This window comes from Rhinichthys klamathensis, unplaced genomic scaffold (genome assembly GCF_029890125.1).
Source record: "Rhinichthys klamathensis goyatoka isolate OS25496 unplaced genomic scaffold, OSU_Roscu_1.1 h1tg000578l_1, whole genome shotgun sequence".
Taxonomy (NCBI): Eukaryota; Metazoa; Chordata; class Actinopteri; order Cypriniformes; family Leuciscidae; genus Rhinichthys; species Rhinichthys klamathensis.
The window spans coordinates 2,985,001-3,007,500 of NW_026607042.1; positions in this window are offsets into that span (position 1 = coordinate 2,985,001).

Here is a 22,500-nt window from a genome sequence, read left to right on the forward strand (position 1 = left end):
GGTCCACGCCCAGAGCTCTGGTTCCCCGAGGCGGGCAGAGGCCGGAGACACTCGGCCCTAGGGAACCGGGGGAAAAAAAATACCCGGCCAAAACCTAAGTCGATTGTGGGTTACCAGTGGCGCGGTTCTTTGGAGGCGCGGGTTGGCTGGGAAATAGTACCCGGGCTTAAGTGTGGGACCCCCGGGTTCGGCTGGTGCTCGGGTGAGGGTGGAGGCCAGGGCTGTGCTGGAGCTCTGGATCTCCGAGTCGGGCAGAGGGTGGACCTCGGTGGGGGTCCCTGGCCAGAGCTCTGGTTCTCCGAGTCGGGCGGAGGGGTCGGCGCGGTGTGGGTCCACGGCCGGGCCCCCGGTTCCCTCGACGCGGTAGGGGGGCGGACCGTGGGTCTCCCCCAGGCCCAAAGTCCCGGTTCCCAGAGTCGGGTAAAAGGTGGGAGTAACTATGACTCTCTTAAGGTAGTGGGGAACCAGTGAACTGGTGTATCTCAGTGATGAAGCCGAGTTGGGGCTCCATCCTCTGGGCACAGGGGGGTCTCCTAGTGGTCCCCCTGTGCCCGGAGTTTGGAGCCCCAACTCGGCTTTTTTTTTTGGATACACCGGGTCAAAGTTGAGATTTCAAACAGGCATATCTCTGGAACCAAGCCGAGTTTGGGCTCCATCCTCTGGGCACAGGGGGGTCTCCTAGTGGTACCCCCAGGCCCAGAGTGTGGAGGCCCAACTCGGCTTATTTTTTTGGATACACAGGGTCAAAGTTGAAACTTCAAAGAGGCATATCTCTGGAACCAAGCCGAGTTGGGGCGCCATACACCCGGTGTGGTGGGGTCTCCTAGAGGTCCCCCTGTGCCCGGAGTATGGAGCCCCAACTCGGCTTATTTTTCGAGTTACATCCGGTCAAAGTTGAGATTTCAAACAGGCATATCTCTGGAACCAAGCCGAGTTGGGGCGCCATACACCCGGTGTGGTGGGGTCTCCTAGAGGTCCCCCTGTGCCCGGAGTATGGAGCCCCAACTCGGCTTATTTTTCGAGTTACATCCGGTCAAAGTTGAGATTTCAAAGAGGCATATCTCTGGAACCCAGCCGAGTTGGGGCGCCATACACCCGGTGTGGGGGGGTCTCCTAGAGGTCCCCCAACACCCAGAGTCTCGCGCCCCAACTCGGCTTATTTTTCGAGTTACATCCGGTCAAAGTTGAGATTTCAAACAGGCATATCTCTGGAACCAAGCCGAGTTGGGGCGCCATACACCCGGTGTGGTGGGGTCTCCTAGAGGTCCCCCTGTGCCCGGAGTATGGAGCCCCAACTCGGCTTATTTTTCGAGTTACATCCGGTCAAAGTTGAGATTTCAAAGAGGCATATCTCTGGAACCCAGCCGAGTTGGGGCGCCATACACCCGGTGTGGGGGGGTCTCCTAGAGGTCCCCCAACACCCAGAGTCTCGCGCCCCAACTCGGCTTATTTTTCGAGTTACATCCGGTCAAAGTTGAGATTTCAAACAGGCATATCTCTGGAACCAAGCCGAGTTGGGGCGCCATACACCCGGTGTGGTGGGGTCTCCTAGAGGTCCCCCTGTGCCCGGAGTATGGAGCCCCAACTCGGCTTATTTTTCGAGTTACATCCGGTCAAAGTTGAGATTTCAAAGAGGCATATCTCTGGAACCCAGCCGAGTTGGGGCGCCATACACCCGGTGTGGGGGGGTCTCCTAGAGGTCCCCCAACACCCAGAGTCTCGCGCCCCAACTCGGCTTATTTTTCGAGTTACATCCGGTCAAAGTTGAGATTTCAAACAGGCATATCTCTGGAACCAAGCCGAGTTGGGGCGCCATACACCCGGTGTGGTGGGGTCTCCTAGAGGTCCCCCTGTGCCCGGAGTATGGAGCCCCAACTCGGCTTATTTTTCGAGTTACATCCGGTCAAAGTTGAGATTTCAAAGAGGCATATCTCTGGAACCCAGCCGAGTTGGGGCGCCATACACCCGGTGTGGGGGGGTCTCCTAGAGGTCCCCCAACACCCAGAGTCTCGCGCCCCAACTCGGCTTATTTTTCGAGTTACATCCGGTCAAAGTTGAGATTTCAAACAGGCATATCTCTGGAACCAAGCCGAGTTGGGGCGCCATACACCCGGTGTGGTGGGGTCTCCTAGAGGTCCCCCTGTGCCCGGAGTATGGAGCCCCAACTCGGCTTATTTTTCGAGTTACATCCGGTCAAAGTTGAGATTTCAAAGAGGCATATCTCTGGAACCCAGCCGAGTTGGGGCGCCATACACCCGGTGTGGGGGGGTCTCCTAGAGGTCCCCCAACACCCAGAGTCTCGCGCCCCAACTCGGCTTATTTTTCGAGTTACATCCGGTCAAAGTTGAGATTTCAAACAGGCATATCTCTGGAACCAAGCCGAGTTGGGGCGCCATACACCCGGTGTGGTGGGGTCTCCTAGAGGTCCCCCTGTGCCCGGAGTATGGAGCCCCAACTCGGCTTATTTTTCGAGTTACATCCGGTCAAAGTTGAGATTTCAAAGAGGCATATCTCTGGAACCCAGCCGAGTTGGGGCGCCATACACCCGGTGTGGGGGGGTCTCCTAGAGGTCCCCCAACACCCAGAGTCTCGCGCCCCAACTCGGCTTATTTTTCGAGTTACATCCGGTCAAAGTTGAGATTTCAAACAGGAATATCTCTGGAACCAAGCCGAGTTGGGGCGCCATACACCCGGTGTGGGGGGGTCTCCTAGAGGTCCCCCTGTGCCCGGAGTATGGAGCCCCAACTCGGCTTATTTTTCGAGTTACATCCGGTCAAAGTTGAGATTTCAAAGAGGCATATCTCTGGAACCCAGCCGAGTTGGGGCGCCATACACCCGGTGTGGGGGGGTCTCCTAGAGGTCCCCCAACACCCAGAGTCTCGCGCCCCAACTCGGCTTATTTTTCGAGTTACATCCGGTCAAAGTTGAGATTTCAAACAGGAATATCTCTGGAACCAAGCCGAGTTGGGGCTCCATACACCCGGTGTGGGGGGGTCTCCTAGAGGTCCCCAAACACCCAGAGTATGGAGCTCCAACTCGGCTTACTTTTCGAGATACGGCCGGTCGAAGCTGGACAGGAAGTGACCGTATCTCGGGAACCGAGCCGAGTTGGGGCTCCATACACCCGGGGTGGGGGTGTCCCTTAGAGGTCCCCCAACGCCCAGAGTATGGAGCTCCAACTCGGCTTCCTCTCCGAGTTACGCCCGGTCAAAGCTGGACAGGAAGTGGCCGTATCTCGGGACCGGAAGGTCCCCGTGGCTCGGGACGGCGGGAGATGTAGGGTCCCCTAGGGTAGCCCTGGCACCCGCCGTCCCGAGCCGCTGGGCCCTTCGGTTCCCGAGATAGGCCCGGTTACGCGCGAGGGACTTTTGGACAAAACGACCCGTATCTCGGAAAGGGGAGGTCCCAGCGGCTCGCCCTTTCGGGTGTCGGGGGCTCCCCCCGGGCCCTCTCGGACCCCACCTCCCCGGGCCCCTGGGACCTTTCCTTCCGAGGTGCGCCCCGTCCCGTTGGGCCCATTTTCTCCGGGACCCGGGGGCCCCGGAGCTCGGGGGTTGGCTTGTTGTGAGGGGCCCACCCAGACCCTACTTTGACCCGAGTCTGGTGTCTCTGGGCGGCCGGGTCCCGGAGTTACGGCCGTTCAAAGTCGGGGCCCTTTTGAGGTCCGAAAATTCCTCAGAGTCCAAAACCTGCAGTGGGTGGGGACTTCCAGGGCCCCAGAGGCTCTGGTGGCACGCCGAGGAAGGTTCACCGTCCTCGGGCACGGCCAGGTGGCCCCCGTGGTCCTGGAAGTCCCCTTGGAGACATGGGTGAGCGGCAAATCCACTGAACGAATGGGAAATTTTAGTTTTCCCCGAATATCTCGAGAACCACACGGCGAAAAAATGTCAAACTCGGGTCGTCTGTAGGCCTCGAATAGCCCTATCCATCGGTGCCACCCCCGTCCCCGAGGGCCTCGGGGTCAGGGAGTTACGTCCGGTCAAAGGCGCGGCTTTTTCGGCTTACATCTCGAGAACCCCTCGCTCAATATTCCCCAAACTCTAATCGATGGTAGTGCTGGACGGGGCCTTTCGAATGAGCCCACCCCCGAGGTCCAACTCGCCCGGGTCCCCGAGTTACGGCCGTTCAAAGTCGGGGGCCCTTTTCGAGGTCTGAAAATTCCTCAGAGTCCAAAACCTGCAGTGGGTGGGGACTTCCAGGGCCCCAGACGCTCTGGTGACACGCCGAGGAAGGTTCACCGTCCTCGGGCACGGCCAGGTGGCCCCCGTGGTCCTGGAAGTCCCCTTGGAGACATGGGTGACAGCCAGACCCACTGAACGAATGGGAAATTTTAGTTTTCCCCGAATATCTCGAGAACCACACGGCGAAAAAATGTCAAACTCGGGTCGTCTGTAGGCCTCGAGAGGCCCTATCCAACGGGGCCACCCCCGTCCCCGAGGGCCTCGGGGTCAGGGAGTTACGTCCGGTCAAAGGCGCAGCTTTTTCGGCTTATATCTCGAGAACCCCTCGCTCAATATTCCCCAAACTCTAATCGATCGTAGTGCTGGACGGGGCCTTTCGAATGAGCCCACCCCCGAGGTCCAACTCGCCCGGGTCCCCGAGTTACGGCCGTTCAAAGTCGGGGGCCCTTTTCGAGGTCTGAAAATTCCTCAGAGTCCAAAACCTGCAGTGGGTGGGGACTTCCAGGGCCCCAGACGCTCTGGTGACACGCCGAGGAAGGTTCACCGTCCTCGGGCACGGCCAGGTGGCCCCCGTGGTCCTGGAAGTCCCCTTGGAGACATGGGTGAGCGGCAAATCCACTGAACGAATGAGAAATTTTAGTTTTCCCCGAATATCTCGAAAACCACACGGCGAAAAAATGTCAAACTCGGGTCGTCTGTAGGCCTCGAGAGGCCCTATCCAACGGGGCCACCCCCGTCCCCGAGGGCCTCGGGGTCAGGGAGTTACGTCCGGTCAAAGGCGCGGCTTTTTCGGCTTATATCTCGAGAACCCCTCGCTCAATATTCCCCAAACTCTAATCGATGGTAGTGCTGGACGGGGCCTTTCGAATGAGCCCACCCCCGAGGTCCAACTCGCCCGGGTCCCCGAGTTACGGCCGTTCAAAGTCGGGGGCCCTTTTCGAGGTCTGAAAATTCCTCAGAGTCCAAAACCTGCAGTGGGTGGGGACTTCCAGGGCCCCAGACGCTCTGGTGACACGCCGAGGAAGGTTCACCGTCCTCGGGCACGGCCAGGTGGCCCCCGTGGTCCTGGAAGTCCCCTTGGAGACATGGGTGACAGCCAGACCCACTGAACGAATGGGAAATTTTAGTTTTCCCCGAATATCTCGAAAACCACACGGCGAAAAAATGTCAAACTCGGGTCGTCTGTAGGCCTCGAGAGGCCCTATCCAACGGGGCCACCCCCGTCCCCGAGGGCCTCGGGGTCAGGGAGTTACGTCCGGTCAAAGGCGCAGCTTTTTCGGCTTATATCTCGAGAACCCCTCGCTCAATATTCCCCAAACTCTAATCGGTCGTAGTGCTGGACGGTGCCTTTCGAATGAGCCCACCCCCGAGGTCCAACTCGCCCGGGTCCCCGAGTTACGGCCGTTCAAAGTCGGGGGCCCTTTTCGAGGTCTGAAAATTCCTCAGAGTCCAAAACCTGCAGTGGGTGGGGACTTCCAGGGCCCCAGACGCTCTGGTGACACGCTGAGGAAGGTTCACCGTCCTCGGGCACGGCCAGGTGGCCCCCGTGGTCCTGGAAGTCCCCTTGGAGACATGGGTGAGCGGCAAATCCACTGAACGAATGGGAAATTTTAGTTTTTCTCGAATATCTCGAGAACCACACGGCGAAAAAATGTCAAACTCGGGTCGTCTGTAGGCCTCGAATAGCCCTATCCAACGGTGCCACCCCCGTCCCCGAGGGCCTCGGGGTCAGGGAGTTACGTCCGGTCAAAGGCGCGGCTTTTTCGGCTTATATCTCGAGAACCCCTCGCTCAATATTCCCCAAACTCTAATCGATGGTAGTGCTGGACGGGGCCTTTCGAATGAGCCCACCCCCGAGGTCCAACTCGCCCGGGTCCCCGAGTTACGGCCGTTCAAAGTCGGGGGCCCTTTTCGAGGTCTGAAAATTCCTCAGAGTCCAAAACCTGCAGTGGGTGGGGACTTCCAGGGCCCCAGACGCTCTGGTGGCACGCTGAGGAAGGTTCACCGTCCTCGGGCACGGCCAGGTGGCCCCCGTGGTCCTGGAAGTCCCCTTGGAGACATGGGTGACAGCCAGACCCACTGAACGAATGGGAAATTTTTAGTTTTCCCCGAATATCTCGAAAACCACACGGCGAAAAAATTTCAAACTCGGGTCGTCTGTAGGACTCGAGGAGCCCTATCCAACGGTGCCACCCCCGTCCCCGAGGGCCTCTGGGTAAGGGAGTTACGTCCGGTCAAAGGCGCGGCTTTTTCGGCTTATATCTCGAGAACCCCTCGCTCAATATTCCCCAAACTCTAATCGATCGTAGTGCTGGACGGGGCCTTTCGAATGAGCCCACCCCCGAGGTCCAACTCGCCCGGGTCCCCGAGTTACAGCCGTTCAAAGTCGGGGCTCCCAGCGAACGGCGAATCGGTAGGGGGCGTCCCCGCGGCCCGCCACCGCCCTGGTTCGAGTCAGGGCCCCCGTGGGACCTCCTCACCCGAATTTGAGCTCTCTGGGTCTTCGGGTTGCCGAGATACGGGCGATTTTCTCCCGAGATCGTGACGTCATCGGCGGCCGCCATTTTGGATCGCGCCCGGCGGTTTTCGGCTAATATCTCCGCGAAAACAGCACCAAAAATCATGAAACTTGTATCAGTTTGTTCAGTTCGACGAGACGGTTCGAACGAGCCCGGTGGTGGCCGGATCCGTTGAGTTTTCGCCGAGATATTTGCGTTTTTCGCTTCCGGTTCGCTTTGGGGGGCTGTATCTCGGGCCCCCGGGGGCCCACGAGGCTGGGGGTGGGCTCATTCGAAAGGTCTCGTCCCGTTCTACACTCGATAAAAATTTGGCGTCGATTGGACCCGCCTTCGCCGAGTTACGGGCGTTTGAAGCCGTTTGCAGTGGGGTTACCATCCTTCAAACTGCATGTGCTCTTAGGCGGCCGCCAAGGCCGAGCACGGTGCTGTATACCCGGCTTGGAGCGCCCAGCCCCGCGGTTCCGGAGGAACTGTCGGGGAAAAGGGTCACCTGCAACGTGCCATGTGGGTTTTGTGAGGAGGAGAGTGCCCGGTTCTCCCTGGGAGTCTGGCGCTTGACTCTGGGGGCTTTGCTCTCCACGGAGGCTTGGCACTCCCGGGCCTTGACCCTGGGGCTTGGCCCTCCGTGGAGGCTTGACCCCGAGGCTTGTCTCCAGGGCCGGGCTCGCTCCAAAACCTAAGTCCATAACGTTGAGGTGCACTGTGAGCTCCAGGCACACGGGTCTTCTCGACCGGCCCGGGGAGGGTGATCCGACCCGGGCCGATGGCGGGTTTGCCCGCCACCCCTGGCTCTCTGTCTGGAGCCGAGACGGTCCTAAAACGGGCCTCGGGGGTGATGTAGGAGAGGGCGCACAGACGCACACCACCCCTCACCAGACCGTCGTGAGTCCCACACTCAGAGTCACTCTGGGTGGGGATGAAATCTGGGTTCCCCCCTCGCCCTGGGCTTGACTCTGGAGCCAAGCTGGCTCTGGAAAACATTGCAACTTCCAGGAAAATGACGGTCTGGTTTTTCTCAAAAGTGCATCCCACGCAGGGTGAAGGTCTCCTGGGCACAGAAAAAGCCCAATGCCCATGGTGAATTTGACTCTGGGCTTGACACTGGTGCCAAGCTGGCTCTGAAAAACATCAAACTTCCAGGAAAATGACGGCCTGATTTTTCTCAAAAGTGCATCCCACGCAGGGTGCAGGTCTCCTGGGCACAGAAAAAGCCCAATGCCCATGGTGAAGTTGACTCTGGGCTTGACACTGGTGCCAAGCTGGCTCTGAAAAACATTGAAACTTCCAGGAAAATGACGGTCTGATATTTCTCAAAAGTGCATCCCACGCAGGGTGCAGGTCTCCTGGGCACAGAAAAAGCCCAATGCCCCATGGAGAGTTTGACTCTGGAGTCATATTTGAAAAATCGACCAAGTCCATGAACGTGCTGTGGGTTCTGAGCTCCAGGGCTTTCGAGGCAGTTACCCAAGCCAGAGAGGGTGCACTCTGGCTGGGGAAGTGGTTTCAATCTCCACGGTGGTGGAGCTCTGAAATACATCAAACTTCCAGGAAAATGACGGTCTGATATTTCTCAAAAGTGCATCCCACGCAGGGTGCAGGTCTCCTGGGCACGAATAATGACCAAAGCCCGTGTTGAAATTGACCCTGGGCTTGACTCTGGAGCCAGATTTGAAAAATTGACCAAGTCCATAAACGTGCTGTGGGTTCTGAGCTCCATGCTCTCAGACCTCCCTGGCCAGCCCAGGGAAGGTGGCCCGTCTTGGGCCAGATTCAGATTTAACCGCCACCCATGGAGGTCCGTCTGGTGCAAAGACGGTCCTAAAACGGACCTTGGGGCTCTTGTAGAGGAGGTGAGAGGCCTTCCTGGGCACGAATAAAGACAAAGAGAGCCCCTGGCCGGCTTGACTCTGGAGTCAGAATTGAAAAAATCGACTAAGTCCATGAACGAGGTGTGCGTTCGGAGCTCCAGGGTCTTCAAGGCAGTTACCCAAGCCAGAGAGGGTGCACTCTGGCTGGGGAAGTGAGTTCAATCTCCACGGTGGTGGAGCTCTGAAAAACAGCAAACTTCCAGGAAAATGACGGTCTGATATTTCTCAAAAGTGCATCCCACGCAGGGTGCAGGTCTCCTGGGCACGAATAATGACCAAAGCCCGTGTTGAAATTGACCCTGGGCTTGACTCTGGAGCCAGATTTGAAAAATTGACTAAGTCCATAAACGTGCTGTGGGTTCTGAGCTCCATGCTCTCAGACCTCCCTGGCCAGCCCAGGGAAGGTGGCCCGTCTTGGGCCAGATTCAGATTTGCCCGCCACCTATGGAGGTCCGTCTGGTGCAAAGACGGTCCTAAAACGGACCTTGGGGTTCTTGTAGAGGAGGTGAGAGGCCTTCCTGGGCACGAATAAAGACAAAGAGAGCCCCTGGCTGGCTTGACTCTGGGGTCAGAATTGAAAAATTGACTAAGTCCATGAACGAGGTGTGCGTTCGGAGCCCCAGGGTCTTCAAGGCAGTTACCCATGCCAGAGAGGGTGCACTCTGGCTGGGGAAGTGAGTTCAATCTCCGCCGTTGTGGAGCTCTGAAAAACATCAAACCTCCAGGAAAAGACGGTCTGATTTTTCTGAAAAGTGCATCCCAGGAAGGGTGCGGGTCTCCTGGGCACGAATAATGACCAAAGCCCGTGTTGAAATCGACCCTGGGCTTGACTCTGAAGCCTAGATCTCGAAAAATGACAGAGTCCAAAATGTTGCGGTTGCTTCAAAGCTCCATGCTGTCAGACCTCCCTGGCCAGCCCAGGGAAGGTGGCCCGTCTTGGGCCAGATTCAGATTTAACCGCCACCTATGGAGGTCCGTCTGGTGCAAAGACGGTCCTAAAACGGACCTTGGGGTTCTTGTAGAGGAGGTGAGAGGCCTTCCTGGGCACGAATAAAGACAAAGAGAGCCCCTGGCCGGCTTGACTCTGGAGTCAGAATTGAAAAAATCGACTAAGTCCATGAACGAGGTGTGCGTTCGGAGCTCCAGGGTCTTCAAGGCAGTTACCCAAGCCAGAGAGGGTGCACTCTGGCTGGGGAAGTGAGTTCAATCTCCACGGTGGTGGAGCTCTGAAAAACAGCAAACTTCCAGGAAAATGACGGTCTGATATTTCTCAAAAGTGCATCCCACGCAGGGTGCAGGTCTCCTGGGCACGAATAATGACCAAAGCCCGTGTTGAAATTGACCCTGGGCTTGACTCTGGAGCCAGATTTGAAAAATTGACTAAGTCCATAAACGTGCTGTGGGTTCTGAGCTCCATGCTCTCAGACCTCCCTGGCCAGCCCAGGGAAGGTGGCCCGTCTTGGGCCAGATTCAGATTTGCCCGCCACCTATGGAGGTCCGTCTGGTGCAAAGACGGTCCTAAAACGGACCTTGGGGTTCTTGTAGAGGAGGTGAGAGGCCTTCCTGGGCACGAATAAAGACAAAGAGAGCCCCTGGCTGGCTTGACTCTGGGGTCAGAATTGAAAAATTGACTAAGTCCATGAACGAGGTGTGCGTTCGGAGCCCCAGGGTCTTCAAGGCAGTTACCCATGCCAGAGAGGGTGCACTCTGGCTGGGGAAGTGAGTTCAATCTCCGCCGTTGTGGAGCTCTGAAAAACATCAAACCTCCAGGAAAAGACGGTCTGATTTTTCTGAAAAGTGCATCCCAGGAAGGGTGCGGGTCTCCTGGGCACGAATAATGACCAAAGCCCGTGTTGAAATCGACCCTGGGCTTGACTCTGAAGCCTAGATCTCGAAAAATGACAGAGTCCAAAATGTTGCGGTTGCTTCAAAGCTCCATGCTGTCAGACCTCCCTGGCCAGCCCAGGGAAGGTGGCCCGTCTTGGGCCAGATTCAGATTTAACCGCCACCTATGGAGGTCCGTCTGGTGCAAAGACGGTCCTAAAACGGACCTTGGGGTTCTTGTAGAGGAGGTGAGAGGCCTTCCTGGGCACGAATAAAGACAAAGAGAGCCCCTGGCCGGCTTGACTCTGGGGTCAGAATTGAAAAATCGACTAAGTCCATGAACGAGGTGTGCGTTCGGAGCTCCAGGGTCTTCAAGGCAGTTACCCATGCCAGAGAGGGTGCACTCTGGCTGGGGAAGTGGTTTCAATCTCCACGGTGGTGGAGCTCTGAAAAACATCAAACTTCCAGGAAAATGACGGTCTGATATTTCTCAAAAGTGCATCCCACGCAGGGTGCAGGTCTCCTGGGCACGAATAATGACCAAAGCCCGTGTTGAAATTGACCCTGGGCTTGACTCTGGAGCCAGATTTGAAAAATTGACTAAGTCCATAAACGTGCGGTGGCCTCAAACCTCCATGCTCTCAGACCTCCCTGGCCAGCCCAGGGAAGGTGTCCCGTCCTGGGCCAGATTCAGATTTGCCCGCCACCCATGGAGGTCCGTCTGGTGCAAAGACGGTCCTAAAACGGACCTTGGGGCTCTTGTAGAGGAGGTGAGAGGCCTTCCTGGGCACGAATAAAGACAAAGAGAGCCCCTGGCCGGCTTGACTCTGGGGTCAGAATTGAAAAATTGACCAAGTCCATGAACGAGGTGTGCGTTCGGAGCCCCAGGGTCTTCAAGGCAGTTACCCATGCCAGAGAGGGTGCACTCTGGCTGGGGAAGTGAGTTCAATCTCCGCCGTTGTGGAGCTCTGAAAAACATCAAACCTCCAGGAAAAGACGGTCTGATTTTTCTGAAAAGTGCATCCCAGGAAGGGTGCGGGTCTCCTGGGCACGAATAATGACCAAAGCCCGTGTTGAAATCGACCCTGGGCTTGACTCTGAAGCCTAGATCTCGAAAAATGACAGAGTCCAAAATGTTGCGGTTGGCTCAAAGCTCCATGCTCTCAGACCTCCCTGGCCAGCCCAGGGAAGGTGTCCCGTCCTGGGCCAGATTCAGATTTGCCCGCCACCAATGGAGGTCCGTCTGGAGCGAAGACGGTCATAAAACGTACCTTGGGGCTCTTGTAGAGGAGGCGAGAAGCCTTCCCGGGCACAAATAAAGCCCAAAGCCTATGGAGAAATTGACTCTGGGCTTGACTCTGAAGCCAAGCTATCAAAAAATGACAGAGTCCAAAAAGTTGCGGTCGACTCAAAGCTCCATGCCGTCAGACCTCCCTGGCCAGCCCAGGGAAGGTGGCCCGTCCTGGGCCAGAATCAGATTTGCCTGCCACCCCATGGAGGTCCGCCTGGAGCAAAGTCGGTCATAAAACGGCCCTTCGGGGCTGTATGGAAGAGGGGAGTGTGGTGATTGTGGCGGGGGCAAACATACACCTCATCATCAGACCGTCGTGAGTCCCACTCAGAGACACTCTGGCTGGGTATATAAAATCCAGATTACACCATGCGACGGTGGAGCTCTGGAAGTTTGAAACCTCCAGGAAAAGACGGTATGGTTTTATCTGAAAAGTGCGTCCCAGGCATGGTGCAGCTTTCCTGGGCACGAATCAAGAGCAAGTGCCTTGTGGGGTTGACTCTGGGCTTGGCTCTGGTGTCAAATTTGAAAAATTGGAAGAGTCCAAAAATGTGTGGTTGCCTCAGAGCTCCATGCTCTCAGACCTCCCTGGCCAGCCCAGGGAGGGTGCCTCGGTCCCGGGCACAGACAGATAGGTTTGCCTACCGGAGCTCCGCCTGGAGCAAAGTCGGTCCTAAAACGGCCCTTCGGGGCTGTATGGAAGAGGGGAGTGTGGTGATTGTGGCAGGGGGCAAACACACACACACACACACCTCATCATCAGACCGTCGTGAGTCCCACTCAGGGTCACTCTGGGTGGGTATATAAAATCCAGAATACACCGCGCGATGGTGGAGCTCTGGAAGTTTGAAACCTCCAGGAAAAGACGGTATGGTTTTATCTGAAAAGTGCGTCCCAGGCATGGTGCAGCTTTCCTGGGCACGAATCAAGAGCAAGTGCCTTGTGGGGTTGACTCTGGGCTTGGCTCTGGTGTCAAATTTGAAAAAATTGGAAGAGTCCAAAAATGTGTGGTTGCCTCAGAGCTCCATGCTCTCAGACCTCCCTGGCCAGCCCAGGGAGGGTGCCTCGGTCCCGGGCACAGACAGATAGGTTTGCCTACCGGAGCTCCTCCTGGAGCAAAGACGGTCCTAAAACGGACCTTCGGGGCTGTATGGAAGAGGGGAGTGTGGTGATTGTGGCAGGGGGCAAACACACACACCTCATCATCAGACCGTCGTGAGTCCCACTCAGGGTCACTCTGGGTGGGTATATAAAATCCAGAATACACCGCGCGATGGTGGAGCTCTGGAAGTTTGAAACCTCCAGGAAAAGACGGTATGGTTTTATCTGAAAAGTGCGTCCCAGGCATGGTGCAGCTTTCCTGGGCACGAATCAAGAGCAAGTGCCTTGTGGGGTTGACTCTGGGCTTGGCTCTGGTGTCAAATTTGAAAAATTGGAAGAGTCCAAAAATGTGTGGTTGCCTCAGAGCTCCATGCTCTCAGACCTCCCTGGCCAGCCCAGGGAGGGTGCCTCGGTCCCGGGCACAGACAGATAGGTTTGCCTACCGGAGCTCCGCCTGGAGCAAAGTCGGTCCTAAAACGGCCCTTCGGGGCTGTATGGAAGAGGGGAGTGTGGTGATTGTGGCAGGGGGCAAACACACACACCTCATCATCAGACCGTCGTGAGTCCCACTCAGGGTCACTCTGGGTGGGTATATAAAATCCAGAATACACCGCGCGATGGTGGAGCTCTGGAAGTTTGAAACCTCCAGGAAAAGACGGTATGGTTTTATCTGAAAAGTGCGTCCCAGGCATGGTGCAGCTTTCCTGGGCACGAATCAAGAGCAAGTGCCTTGTGGGGTTGACTCTGGGCTTGGCTCTGGTGTCAAATTTGAAAAATTGGAAGAGTCCAAAAATGTGTGGTTGCCTCAGAGCTCCATGCTCTCAGACCTCCCTGGCCAGCCCAGGGAGGGTGCCTCGGTCCCGGGCACAGACAGATAGGTTTGCCTACCGGAGCTCCTCCTGGAGCAAAGACGGTCATAAAACGGCCCTTCGGGGCTGTATGGAAGAGGGGAGTGTGGTGATTGTGGCGGGGGCAAACATACACCTCATCATCAGACCGTCGTGAGTCCCACTCAGAGACACTCTGGCTGGGTATATAAAATCCAGATTACACCATGCGACGGTGGAGCTCTGGAAGTTTGAAACCTCCAGGAAAAGACGGTATGGTTTTATCTGAAAAGTGCGTCCCAGGCATGGTGCAGCTTTCCTGGGCACGAATCAAGAGCAAGTGCCTTGTGGGGTTGACTCTGGGCTTGGCTCTGGTGTCAAATTTGAAAAATTGGAAGAGTCCAAAAATGTGTGGTTGCCTCAGAGCTCCATGCTCTCAGACCTCCCTGGCCAGCCCAGGGAGGGTGCCTCGGTCCCGGGCACAGACAGATAGGTTTGCCTACCGGAGCTCCGCCTGGAGCAAAGTCGGTCCTAAAACGGCCCTTCGGGGCTGTATGGAAGAGGGGAGTGTGGTGATTGTGGCAGGGGGCAAACACACACACACACACACCTCATCATCAGACCGTCGTGAGTCCCACTCAGGGTCACTCTGGGTGGGTATATAAAATCCAGAATACACCGCGCGATGGTGGAGCTCTGGAAGTTTGAAACCTCCAGGAAAAGACGGTATGGTTTTATCTGAAAAGTGCGTCCCAGGCATGGTGCAGCTTTCCTGGGCACGAATCAAGAGCAAGTGCCTTGTGGGGTTGACTCTGGGCTTGGCTCTGGTGTCAAATTTGAAAAAATTGGAAGAGTCCAAAAATGTGTGGTTGCCTCAGAGCTCCATGCTCTCAGACCTCCCTGGCCAGCCCAGGGAGGGTGCCTCGGTCCCGGGCACAGACAGATAGGTTTGCCTACCGGAGCTCCTCCTGGAGCAAAGACGGTCCTAAAACGGACCTTCGGGGCTGTATGGAAGAGGGGAGTGTGGTGATTGTGGCAGGGGGCAAACACACACACCTCATCATCAGACCGTCGTGAGTCCCACTCAGGGTCACTCTGGGTGGGTATATAAAATCCAGAATACACCGCGCGATGGTGGAGCTCTGGAAGTTTGAAACCTCCAGGAAAAGACGGTATGGTTTTATCTGAAAAGTGCGTCCCAGGCATGGTGCAGCTTTCCTGGGCACGAATCAAGAGCAAGTGCCTTGTGGGGTTGACTCTGGGCTTGGCTCTGGTGTCAAATTTGAAAAATTGGAAGAGTCCAAAAATGTGTGGTTGCCTCAGAGCTCCATGCTCTCAGACCTCCCTGGCCAGCCCAGGGAGGGTGCCTCGGTCCCGGGCACAGACAGATAGGTTTGCCTACCGGAGCTCCGCCTGGAGCAAAGTCGGTCCTAAAACGGCCCTTCGGGGCTGTATGGAAGAGGGGAGTGTGGTGATTGTGGCAGGGGGCAAACACACACACCTCATCATCAGACCGTCGTGAGTCCCACTCAGGGTCACTCTGGGTGGGTATATAAAATCCAGAATACACCGCGCGATGGTGGAGCTCTGGAAGTTTGAAACCTCCAGGAAAAGACGGTATGGTTTTATCTGAAAAGTGCGTCCCAGGCATGGTGCAGCTTTCCTGGGCACGAATCAAGAGCAAGTGCCTTGTGGGGTTGACTCTGGGCTTGGCTCTGGTGTCAAATTTGAAAAATTGGAAGAGTCCAAAAATGTGTGGTTGCCTCAGAGCTCCATGCTCTCAGACCTCCCTGGCCAGCCCAGGGAGGGTGCCTCGGTCCCGGGCACAGACAGATAGGTTTGCCTACCGGAGCTCCTCCTGGAGCAAAGACGGTCCTAAAACGGCCCTTCGGGGCTGTATGGAAGAGGGTAGTGTGGTGATTGTGGCAGGGGGCAAACACACACACCTCATCATCAGACCGTCGTGAGTCCCACTCAGGGTCACTCTGGGTGGGTATATAAAATCCAGAATACACCGCGCGATGGTGGAGCTCTGGAAGTTTGAAACCTCCAGGAAAAGACGGTATGATTTTATCTGAAAAGTGCGTCCCAGGCATGGTGCAGCTTTCCTGGGCACGAATCAAGAGCAAGTGCCTTGTGGGGTTGACTCTGGGCTTGGCTCTGGTGTCAAATTTGAAAAAAATTGGAAGAGTCCAAAAATGTGTGGTTGCCTCAGAGCTCCATGCTCTCAGACCTCCCTGGCCAGCCCAGGGAGGGTGCCTCGGTCCCGGGCACAGACAGATAGGTTTGCCTACCGGAGCTCCGCCTGGAGCAAAGTCGGTCCTAAAACGGCCCTTCGGGGCTGTATGGAAGAGGGGAGTGTGGTGATTGTGGCAGGGGGCAAACACACACACCTCATCATCAGACCGTCGTGAGTCCCACTCAGGGTCACTCTGGGTGGGTATATAAAATCCAGAATACACCGCGCGATGGTGGAGCTCTGGAAGTTTGAAACCTCCAGGAAAAGACGGTATGGTTTTATCTGAAAAGTGCGTCCCAGGCATGGTGCAGCTTTCCTGGGCACGAATCAAGAGCAAGTGCCTTGTGGGGTTGACTCTGGGCTTGGCTCTGGTGTCAAATTTGAAAAATTGGAAGAGTCCAAAAATGTGTGGTTGCCTCAGAGCTCCATGCTCTCAGACCTCCCTGGCCAGCCCAGGGAGGGTGCCTCGGTCCCGGGCACAGACAGATAGGTTTGCCTACCGGAGCTCCTCCTGGAGCAAAGACGGTCCTAAAACGGACCTTCGGGGCTGTATGGAAGAGGGTAGTGTGGTGATTGTGGCAGGGGGCAAACACACACACCTCATCATCAGACCGTCGTGAGTCCCACTCAGGGTCACTCTGGGTGGGTATATAAAATCCAGAATACACCGCGCGATGGTGGAGCTCTGGAAGTTTGAAACCTCCAGGAAAAGACGGTATGGTTTTATCTGAAAAGTGCGTCCCAGGCATGGTGCAGCTTTCCTGGGCACGAATCAAGAGCAAGTGCCTTGTGGGGTTGACTCTGGGCTTGGCTCTGGTGTCAAATTTGAAAAATTGGAAGAGTCCAAAAATGTGTGGTTGCCTCAGAGCTCCATGCTCTCAGACCTCCCTGGCCAGCCCAGGGAGGGTGCCTCGGTCCCAGGCACAGACAGATAGGTTTGCCTACCGGAGCTCCTCCTGGAGCAAAGACGGTCTTAAAACGGACCTTCGGGGCTGTATGGAAGAGGGTAGTGTGGTGATTGTGGCAGGGGGCAAACACACACACCTCATCATCAGACCGTCGTGAGTCCCACTCAGGGTCACTCTGGGTGGGTATATAAAATCCAGAATACACCGCGCGATGGTGGAGCTCTGGAAGTTTGAAACCTCCAGGAAAAGACGGTATGATTTTATCTGAAAAGTGCGTCCCAGGCATGGTGCAGCTTTCCTGGGCACGAAGCAAGAGCAAGTGCCTTGTGGGGTTGACTCTGGGCTTGGCTCTGGTGTCAAATTTGAAAAATTGGAAGAGTCCAAAAATGTGTGGTTGCCTCAGAGCTCCATGCTCTCAGACCTCCCTGGCCAGCCCAGGGAGGGTGCCTCGGTCCCGGGCACAGACAGATTGGTTTGCCTACAGGAGCTCCGCCTGGAGCAAAGTCGGTCCTAAAACGGCCCTTCGGGGCTGTATGGAAGAGGGTAGTGTGGTGATTGTGGCGGGGGCAAACATACACCTCATCATCAGACCTCGTCGTGAGTCACTCTGGCTGGGTATATAAAATCCAGATTACACCGCGCGATGGTGGATCTCTGGAAGTACGAAACCTCCAGGAAAAGACGGTATGATTTTATCTGAAAAGTGCGTCCCAGGCACCTTGCAGCTTTCCTGGGCACGAATCAAGAGCAAGTGCCTTGTGGGGTTGACTCTGGGCTTGGCTCTGGTGTCAAATTTGAAAAATTGGAAGAGTCCAAAAATGTGTGGTTGCCTCAGAGCTCCATGCTCTCAGAGACCTCCCTGGCCAGCCCAGGGAGGGTGCCTCGGTCCCGGGCACAGACAGATTGGTTTGCCTACAGGAGCTCCGCCTGGAGCAAAGTCGGTCCTAAAACGGCCCTTCGGGGCTGTATGGAAGAGGGTAGTGTGGTGATTGTGGCAGGGGCAAACACACACCTCATCACCAGACCGTCGTGAGTCCTACTGTCGTGAGAGGGGAGTGTGGTGGTCAGACCGGGTGGGGAAGCGGCGTGACCCGGCCCAGAAAAAGTGCACTTTGTGCGGGTGCGAGACTTACAGTAAAACGAGGCGCCTCCGGGTTGCCTGGGGCCCGGAGGGGCGCACCCTCTCCTTCGGGCCGTCACTTCGGGGTGCCTGGTCGATTGGAACTTTGGACGCGCCTGGGGATGGCCCCTGCCCGGTCGAAAGACCGCTTTGGGCAGCTTGCTCCTCCCCGCTCTGCGCATCGACTCTAGACACGGCCTCCCTCCGGGGAAAGCAGGCCGCGTCGACCCTCGGGAGACTCAGAAGGCCCGTCTGAAACGGATGTCCGCGAAGCCGGCGGTGGTGGCGGGCGCGTCGGGAGGCTTGGACGGTCGGGGAGGTATGGTGGGTACCCCCTCGTCACGTCTCAGAGCCTAACTTCGCCCTGCGCCTCACCCCGCTTTGAAAAGCACCCTTCCCGGTTACGGCCTCGACCCAGAGGCCTCCCACCCCCAGACGGATGGATCCTCGCGCGCCCTATGAGCGGCCGTGCCGTCCTCGAGCCATCCCTCGACCGGGGGCCCGAGCGGAGCGAGACCCGTGTGTAGGAAGCCAGCGCGCCGCGGTTTCGTCTGTCCGGGGCTCTTCGGTTGATCCCGGGGTAAATAAAATCCATATGCTTGTCGAACGGGCCTCGACCCAGAGGCCTCCCAGACGGATGGATCCTCGCGCGCCCTATGAGCGGCCGTGCCGTCCTCGAGCCATCCCTCGACCGGGGGCCCGAGCGGAGCGTGACCCGTGTGTAGGAAGCCAGCGCGCCGCGGTTTCGTCTGTCCGGGGCAAATAAAAAACCATATGCTTGTCGAACGGCCTCGACCCAGAGGCCTCCCAGCCCCAGACGGATGGATCCTCGCGTGCCCTATGAGCGGCCGTGCCGTCCTCGAGCCATCCCTCGACCGGGGGCCCGAGCGGAGCGTGACCCGTGTGTAGGAAGCCAGCGCGCCGCGGTTTCGTCTGTCCGGGGGGAAATAAAAAACATATGCTTGTCGAACGGCCTCGACCCAGAGGCCTCCCAGCCCCAGACGGATGGATCCTCGCGCGCCCTATGAGCGGCCGTGCCGTCCTCGAGCCATCCCTCGACCGGGGGCCCGAGCGGAGCGAGACCCGTGTGTAGGAAGCCAGCGCGCCCGTGGTTTCGTCTGTCCAGGGCTCTGGGGGTAAATAAAAACATCAAATTTCGAAAAAATCGACCAAGTCCAAAAAATGTGCGATGTCTTCAGAGACCCATGCTGATAGACCTCCCTGGCTAGTCCAGGGAAAGTGCCTCGGTTCTGGGCACAGATGGATCGGTTTGCCTGACGGAGCTCCGCCTGGAGCTGAGACGGTCCTAGGACGGACCCTTGGGTCTTTGTGGAGGAGGGAGTGACAGCCCTCCGCTCGGACAAGGGACACGAACCAGAACCAGAGTACAGTGGTGGTCAGACCGGGTGGGGAAGCGGCCTGACCCAGCCCAGATGTAAATGCACCCTGTGCGGGCACGAGACTTACAGTAAAACGCGGGTCTGGATTGGACACCCAAGACCCCTAACCGCTGCGCATCCGGGCGAAGGTTGCAACGCCCCTGGCTGCGTGTGGTCATGGTGAAAGGCCACACTGGAGGGAAATGCCAAGATATGTATATATACACTCAAACAAAGAGCTCCATGCTCTCGCTGACCTTCCTGCTCGTCGCTCCTGCTGGACGACACTCTTCTCGGACAAGGTGACGGTCAACAGGCGCCTCCGGGTTGCCCGGGGCCCGGAGGAGAGCACCTCCTCCTCCGGGCCGTCGCTGCTAGGGGTTGCCTGGTCGATTGGAACTTCGGACGCGCCTGGGGACGGCCCCTGCCCGGTCGAAAGACCGCTCTGGGCAGCTTGCTCCTCCCCGCTCTGCGCGTCGACTCTAGACGCGGCCTCCCTCCGGGGAAAGCAGGCCGCGTCGACCCTCGGGAGACTCAGAAGACCCGTCTGAAATGGCTGTCCGCAGAGGCGGTGGTGTCGGCGGGCGCGTCGGGAGGCTTGGACGGTCGGGGAGGTAGTAGGGGGCCCCCTCGTCACGTCTCAGAGCTTAACTTCGCCCTGCGCCTCACCCCGCTTTGAAAGCACCCTTCTCGGTTACGGCCTCGACCCAGAGGCCTCCCACCCCCAGACGGATGGATCCTCGCGCGCCCTATGAGCGGCCGTGCCGTCCTCGAGCCATCCCTCGACCGGGGGCCCGAGCGGAGCGAGACCCGTGTGTAGGAAGCCAGCGCGCCGCGGTTTCGTCTGTCCGGGGCTCTTCGGTTGATCCCGGGGTAAATAAAATCCATATGCTTGTCGAACGGGCCTCGACCCAGAGGCCTCCCAGACGGATGGATCCTCGCGCGCCCTATGAGCGGCCGTGCCGTCCTCGAGCCATCCCTCGACCGGGGGCCCGAGCGGAGCGTGACCCGTGTGTAGGAAGCCAGCGCGCCGCGGTTTCGTCTGTCCGGGGCAAATAAAAAACCATATGCTTGTCGAACGGCCTCGACCCAGAGGCCTCCCAGCCCCAGACGGATGGATCCTCTCGCGCCCTATGAGCGGCCGTGCCGTCCTCGAGCCATCCCTCGACCGGGGGCCCGAGCGGAGCGAGACCCGTGTGTAGGAAGCCAGCGCGCCGCGGTTTCGTCTGTCCGGGGCTCTTCGGTTGATCCCGGGGTAAATAAAATCCATATGCTTGTCGAACGGGCCTCGACCCAGAGGCCTCCCAGACGGATGGATCCTCGCGCGCCCTATGAGCGGCCGTGCCGTCCTCGAGCCATCCCTCGACCGGGGGCCCGAGCGGAGCGTGACCCGTGTGTAGGAAGCCAGCGCGCCGCGGTTTCGTCTGTCCGGGGCAAATAAAAAACATATGCTTGTCGAACGGCCTCGACCCAGAGGCCTCCCAGCCCCAGACGGATGGATCCTCTCGCGCCCTATGAGCGGCCGTGCCGTCCTCGAGCCATCCCTCGACCGGGGGCCCGAGCGGAGCGAGACCCGTGTGTAGGAAGCCAGCGCGTCCGTGGTTTCGTCTGTCCGGGGCTCTGGGGTAAATAAAAACATCAAATTTCGAAAAATCGACCAAGTCCAAAAAATGGGCGATGTCTTCAGAGACCCATGCTGATAGACCTCCCTGGCTAGTCCAGGGAAAGTGCCTCGGTTCCGGGCACAGATGGATCGGTTTGCCTGACGGAGCTCCGCCTGGAGCTGAGACGGTCCTAGGACGGACCCTTGGGTCTTTGTGGAGGAGGGAGTGACAGCCCTCCGCTCGGACAAGGGACACGAACCAGAACCAGAGTACAGTGGTGGTCAGACCGGGTGGGGAAGCGGCCTGACCCAGCCCAGATGTAAATGCACCCTGTGCGGGCACGAGACTTACAGTAAAACGCGGGTCTGGATTGGACACCCAAGACCCCTAACCGCTGCGCATCCGGGCGAAGGTGCAACGCCCCTGGGTGCGTGTGCTCATGGTCAAAGGCCACACTGGAGGGAAATGCCAAGATGCATAAATACACTCAAACAAAAAGCTCCATGCTCTCGCTGACCTTCCTGCTCGTCGCTCCTGCTGGACGACACTCTTCTCGGACAAGGTGACGGTCAACAGGCGCCTCCGGGTTGCCCGGGGCCCGGAGGAGAGCACCCCCTCCTCCGGGCCGTCGCTGCTAGGGGTCGCCTGGTCGATTGGAACTTCGGACGCGCCTGGGGACGGCCCCTGCCCGGTCGAAAGACCGCTCTGGGCAGCTTGCTCCTCCCCGCTCTGCGCGTCGACTCTAGACGCGGCCTCCCTCCGGGGAAAGCAGGCCGCGTCGACCCTCGGGAGACTCAGAAGACCCGTCTGAAACGGATGTCCGCAGAGCGCGGTGGTGGCGGCGGGCGCGTCGGGAGGCTTGGACGGTCGGGGAGGTAGTAGGGGGCCCCCTCTGTCACGTCTTAGAGCCTCACTTCGCCCTGCGCCTCACCCCGCTTTGAAAGCACTCTTCTCGGTTACGGCCTCGACCCAGAGGCCTCCCACCTCCCCCCAGATGGAGGGTTCCGCACGCGCCCTATGAGCGGCCGCGCCGTCCTCGAGCCATCCCTCGACCGGGGGCCCGAGCGGAGCGAGACCCGTGTGTAGGAAGCCCGCGCGCTGCGGTTCGCCCCCGTCCGGGGCTCCTCGGTTGATCCCGGGGTAAGAAACATATGCTCATCACACGCTCAGGTCTGGGTAAACGGCGAAACGACTCCAGGGGCTTGAGACACCCCTGGAGGAGAGAAGGCAGTGAGAAACAAAAACGGACAGTGTCTGTGAAGTTGCGTACGAACGAGATTCCCATGCTGACTCACCTCCCTGGCTGGCGACCGGGGAGAGTGCCTCGGGTTCGGGCACGAGCGAATCCGTCTACCTGACGGAGCTCCAGATGGAGCAAAGACGGTCCCGAAACGGACCTTCGGGGTTTTGTCGAGGAGGGGACAAGCGCTCCGATCGGACAAGGTTGACGGGCGGGCGGGCGCCCTGGAGGAAGGTGCTCCTCCGAAGCAAATAAAAAAACGGACAGAGTCTGGAACGATGCGGTCAAACCAGGTTCCCAAGAACACGCGACTCCCCGGCTGGCGACCGAGGAGAGTGCCTCGGGTTCGGGCACGAGCGAATCCGTCTGCATGGCGGAGCACCCGTCGGTGCAAAGACG